Genomic DNA, 5,841 nt, shown 5'->3' with positions numbered 1-5,841 from the left:
ATTCAGACTTGGGGGCAAGGAGGGTAGGAGATACAGTCATTTATTCATCCATCAGCTATTTATTTATTCAGCACCTACTGCCTACCTAGTGCTTTGAGGAATGAGGTCCCTGCCTCCTGCTGCTTCTGTCCCAGCTGAGAGACTGTCAGTACGAACCAAGTGAATAGTAAGGATGATATCAAGGTGGTGTCAGGCTATGAGGCAAATCGGCAGGTAATGGGCAGTGACTGGGGCCACCTTTGTACAGGGGAGGGCTCACTTAGGGCAATGAGGGCAGGCCTGGGACTAGGGTGAAGCAAGGAGACACTCCCTCTCAGGAGTGTACGACCTTGAAAGGGAGTGCCTCCTTAAATTTGTGCCCTCAGTGGTGCCTCACTTGCCTCACCCTCATCCCAGCCCCGTTCAAGGGCATTAAGGGGAGGCACCTAGGCATGAGCCTCTAGTTTGCTATCAAGTCCTCGCAGCCTGATTTCTCTCCTATATCTCTGTTTTTGTGCTCCATTTCCATAGACCTCCACTTACCCTGGCCCAGCCTCTGGCCCCAGCCCTAGCTTTCCTTCCCTAGGCCTCAGGGTGTCAGAGAAGGCCCCTGCTCCCTGCCCACCAAACCCCCCCACTACCACCACCACAGCGCCGAGGCTTGCCACCGCACAGAGAAGCCAAGCTTTGAACTGTGGGCCTAGGCCCAGGGAGGTCGCTCAGAAGGCCAAGGTTCAGTTTCCCTGGCCTACGGTGGCTGTGCTGGGAGGGGAAGGGGTGCACTGCGGGGGCCTGGATGGGAGGCTGGCAAGAAAGAAAACTCACCCCAGCGAGGAACAGCGAGTCTTGTCCCTGTAACGCCATCACTTGGCCTCAGTGGGTTTGCCCCCAAAGGCTCCCATATCACGCTATTTCTCTCTTCCCCTGGCACTGAACTCTCTCATTAAGAACTTGTAGAAGAGACCATGTCTATTTCCCAGCTTGGAGCACTTGGCACTCTGCACCCCACATTCAGTGAAGAATGACTGAATGCGGTTGCAGTGAGATTTAGGCCACTCTGGCAGACCCCAGGAAGTGGGTCCCCGCCACTGCAGAAGCACTGGGGCCTACGGGGTGGTTTGGGGCACACAGGGACCTCTCAACTCCCAGCTCCATAGTGGGCTCTCAGGGGGTCAAGCCCAGCCAGGCCCCTGTGGGTCCTCTGCACCCCCTGCCTCACCTAACAAAGGCCGGCGCGATCTGGGATCTCACCTCCCTCAGCCTGGCAGGCCGGGGCAAGTTTGCGGGTATTCCCCTCTTCGCCCCTCCCCCCCCATTTTCCCCTGGCAACCTCGATGCCCTTTCCAAGGACATTCTCCACCTCCAAGTCCGGACTGACCTCGGCTAGAGAGGGGCGCCAGGGACAGGACATGGGGGACGGGTAGGTGGGTCCGGACTGCCTCCTAGGCCCCGGGTAGGGGGCGGGGCGGGGCGCCCCTCCCGGAGCTGGGCCGAGACCCCGGCTCCTGCGCTAACAATCAATGGGCCGCAGCCGGCGGGCGGGGCCGGGCTGGAGGATTAGGGCGGGGAAGGGCAATTACAGCCGAGCGGCCGAGCTCCGGATTTCGTCCGCTGCGGTGCTCAAATGCCACATTTCGGATGCAGCGCCGCGCCCGCCCTGTTTGCTCGGGGAGTGGGGGCCCCGGGGCAGGAAGCCAACTCGCAAGTGTATCGGAGATTAGGGCCGGCGGCGGCGGGGGCGGGCACTGGACAAACACGCGGCGGCCGCCTCAATCCTCCGTCCTCTATTCCGCCCGCGGCGACGCTGGCCGGGCCGTGACTCGGCGACGCGCGGACGCGGGTTGGGAAGGCCGCGGCCCCTACCCCGCCCAGGGCCTCCGCGCCCGCCTCAGGGGACTCTCCGCCTGGGCTTGCGAGCGGGCGGGGGCGGGGCGCTGAGCTAGCAGGGCCGACAGGCACCTGGCGGGGGAGCAATGGATTTTTTTCTTCCTTCAAATATTTATGGATTTTGCATCTTTTCCTTAATGAACTTACACGTGGAGGACCAACTCCCGTAAAAATTGGCTTGGTACCAAAGATCATGGTGGGAGAATGAGGAAAAGAAGGCGGGCACGGGAGACAGAGCAGGACTTGGGTGGAGTCGGGAGGACGAGGAAAGGGCGGAGGAAGGGGAAGAGGGAGGGCGAATGGAGGAAACCCAGGCGCGGTCTCCTCCAGTCCCTCCGACCCTCCATGACTCGCCCCCCAGGCCTGGCTCAGACCCTCCTCCTCGCACCCCTACTTCCCCATCTGCCTGGTGGGGCGAGGGGAAAGAGCCCCCGGTTGGGGATGGGGAAGGAAAAAGAGGCAAAGGTGAAGGTGTGGGAGTGGTGGGCCCCTCTCCCGGGGGAACACCAGGGAGCTAGCAGCACTGCGGAAAATCCAGCGGTCCCCGGGCGGAGCAGCCCCGGACCTGCGCGGCAGGGGATGGCGCCTCCTGGTGTCCAGGAGATCGCGCTGCCTGGCGCTAACCGCCGCCCTAGGTCTGAGTTCGCTGCCCTGGGAAGTGAGCCTTTGATAGGCCTCCAGCAGCCCTGGAGGACATGTCCAGACTCTTAAGCCAGAGTTTCCAGGCACCCAGAGGTCAGAAGGACAGTCTAGGACCCCAGAACAAATTCCTTTCCTGGGAGCTGTAGGGTTCACCCCTACACTGGCTTCTGCCACATCCCCAGCTAGAGCTCCTCCTGCCCTTCCACAACTCACCCTCAATCCGTGCTGCTTCCTTTTCCCTGAGCAGACTGACCATTCCTACAAACATGCCTTTGCTCAGGTTTCTGGGAGGGTCCAAATCCTGACCACCTACCAAGGCACATCTAGCGTCCAACCTCTTCCTCCAGGAAGCCCTCCAGGGCTGCTCCAGCTCAGAGGCTCTTTGAACCAGTCAGGCTATATGTTCTCTTGGAACTGAGTGGTTTCGGCCAGGGACCGGATCTGCCCACACCCACCCCTACCCCCCCCTCCAGACAGCTGGAGCTTAAAATGTTAGTGGGCTGGTCCCTGAGGCACTTGTGCCCAGGAGCGCCCTGGTCCCTTAGGAGTGACACAGTTTCTCTTCCAGGGAACCCCACCCAGTTCCTCACTCCTCTGACTGGCTCCTCTGCTCCATCCTCCACCCCACCATGATCCCTTGGGAGGTAAGGCCACTTTGTAATCACCCCTGTTCTTGGAAAGGTTATGAAGTCCTTTCTCTTGCTATTGACACCTCTGAACTGAACAAACAAGCTTCCTTTTCACCCTCTCATGAGGTCCTTAGTGAGCTGCTGAAACCTCCAGAAATGACCAGTTCAGGCAAGTTCCAAGATTTGGGAGGTTAAGCCCTCACCTCAAAAGAGGTTGTGGCTAAACCCACCAGGAACCTGCCCTCACCATGGGTGGATATACCGACCAGACAGACAGTGCAGCCTGTGGAGGGCAGTGCAGCAACATCAGCCATTTCAAATGAGCCTCTCTCTCATCCCAGGAACTGCACATTTAAGAATCTCTCCTAAGGACTTCCCTGGTGGCGCAGTGGTTAAGAATCTGCCTGCCAATGCAGGGGACACGGGTTTGATCCCTGGTCCAGGAAGATCCCACATGCCTCGGGGCAACTAAGCCCATGTGCCACAACTACTGAGCCCGCGTGCCGCAACTACTGAAGCCCACACGCCTAGAACCCGTGCTCTGCAGCAAGAGACGCCACTGCAATGAGAAGCCTGAGCAGCGCAAAGAAGAGCAGCCCCCGCCCACTGCAACTAGAGAAATCCCTCGCGCAGCAACGAAGACCCAATGCAGACAAAAAAAAAAAAAAAAAAAGAATCGCTCCTAAAAAGTACTTGCAGGGAGCACAGCGCCTATAAGGATGCTTGCCATGAGGGGAAAGGGAAAACCATCTTAAAGCCCATCAGTGGTGGGCTGGCTCAACTATTGGCATGCTGTGCAACCATTTGTTAAAAATTTGGTGGAGGTATATACACTGACACAGTGACGTGTCCAATATGTATTAAGTGAGAAATAAAGCAAGTTTAAAAACAGTTTAAAATACTTTGATTCAATGAGTTTTGTAAAAATCATTATAATAAATATGTTAGTATATGTATGGAATAGAAGTAAACCTGAAAAAAGGTGGTTATTTTGTTAGTGGATTATGGAGGGGCTTTCATTTTCTTAATGGTAATTTTGGTATTGTTTAATTTTTATGCAAAATGTATATATTATGTTTGGAATTAGAAAAGGAAAATAAGTCTATGGACCCATCTTGTCAGGACAGAAGGGTCTTGGCTGGAAGCACATTTGAGGCTGGCAAGGGTTGTGGTCTAGGAGCAGGAAGATTGGTCCCACCGACACGCAGCCACCTCCTAGGTGTGACTGCGTTGGAGGGTGGATTTCCTAGTTACCCGCCCCCCCTTCGTCCCCCACCCCCCCACCCCCACCTCCCCGCCCCAGGGTCTGGAGGGGAACCAGACGAAAATTGTAGTCTTTTTCGTTTTAACATTTGGGAATCTCCTGCAATTGACTATCCTCTTCCCCCTGGGAGGAGGGGGACATGCTTGTTTCTACCCCGCAGTTAAGAAGCGTTGACTCCACCAGCCAGAGAGCAGTGATCTTAGGCACCCGACCTAACTAACTCCCTTCCTTCCCCCTCTCCTGCCCTCTGGGCACAGCGCCGCGCGCCACCTCCCGAATCGGGCTTCATTTCCCGGAGCTTCTGAGGGGTGTGTACAACAAGCTGATCCTAACTCCTAGCCTCGCGGGTGAGGGGCCTCTCCCTCCTCGCACAGCCTCCTCGCGCGCCCTTGCCCGGGCTGCCGAGACCCCGCAGGCGCGGTTGCAGGGGACGGCCCGCGCAGGCGGCGCCCCCATCCCACGGTCTGCGCGCGCCCCCTGCTGCCCGCCGCGAGAAATGACACACCCCACCGGCCCGGCCCTTTGGCCCTTCAGCCCCTGAGTGCCAAGCACACCCCGCCCCCCACCCCGAACCTCTCCTATTACATGCGTTCCCCAGGCCTTGCTAGGACAGAGCCCAGGAGGGACAGGCACTTAAAAAGCAAAATGGTGCCCCCGAGGCTATCATCCCACTTCAGAGAAGGCCTAAGTGCCTGCTGCATCACATCACGCAAGTTAGATACACGGGCAGAGCAGAGCCTACATTTCCTGACCGCATGTCCAGACCTCTACAAAGCACTGAGGGGACAGAGGGCTTAAATTCTCCAGGGCACTGTATGAGAAGCTCTGAGGAGACTGAGAAAACGGGGTCCTGCCTTCCAAAAACCTAGAGCCCCAGAGCAGGAGCAGGACTGATTCTGTGTCCTGTCAGCTGCCCACACAGGCCAGGGGCCAGCATTGTGAGTGTACCTGTTCTGTCACTGGGCTGGGCCTACCCAGGTGATGAGCACTGACAAGGGCCTCCCCAGTACCAAGTCCAGGTGTGCTTCCAGTCAACAGAAAAGCACGAGCTCAGGAAAACTCCAGAAGCACCTCCTCCCCCAGGGCTGAGGCTATGAGTTCCCTGCGGAAGAAGAGACAATGCAAGATCAGGGCCAGAGGATCCTGGAGGGAGGAGAGGGTGCCCTTCTACTATGTACTAGCTGTGTCACCTGGATAAGTAGCTTACCCCCTCTGAGCCTTATATTCCTTATCTGTAGAGTAGCATTCATGATTTTTCACAGATTGAGATGCGGATTCACTGCTACAGTTTTGCTATATCCAGCACATAGCACATGATCCATAAATGTCCATTAACAGTGTAATGGAAAAATAAATTGTAGTCTATTCATTTTTGGAATACTCTATAGCAATGAAAATTAATAAACTATGGCTATGTATATAAAACTCACAAACATAGTG

The 5,841-nt window shown here is 56.5% G+C and overlaps 1 long non-coding RNA gene across 1 annotated transcript; it reads left to right on the top strand.

Moving 5' to 3' along the window:
• The first annotated feature begins 1,334 nt into the window (after positions 1-1,334).
• On the top strand, positions 1,335-4,008 carry LOC103015779 (uncharacterized). The gene is made up of 3 exons (XR_451148.2): positions 1,335-1,399; positions 3,077-3,152; positions 3,479-4,008. It is a non-coding gene; the product is annotated as an uncharacterized LOC103015779 (long non-coding RNA).
• The last annotated feature ends 1,833 nt before the right edge of the window (positions 4,009-5,841 follow it).

This window comes from Balaenoptera acutorostrata, chromosome 12 (genome assembly GCF_949987535.1).
Source record: "Balaenoptera acutorostrata chromosome 12, mBalAcu1.1, whole genome shotgun sequence".
Lineage (NCBI taxonomy): Eukaryota > Metazoa > Chordata > Mammalia > Artiodactyla > Balaenopteridae > Balaenoptera > Balaenoptera acutorostrata.
Note: the sequence above shows the minus strand (reverse complement) of the source record. Positions and strands in the feature narration are given on the sequence as shown.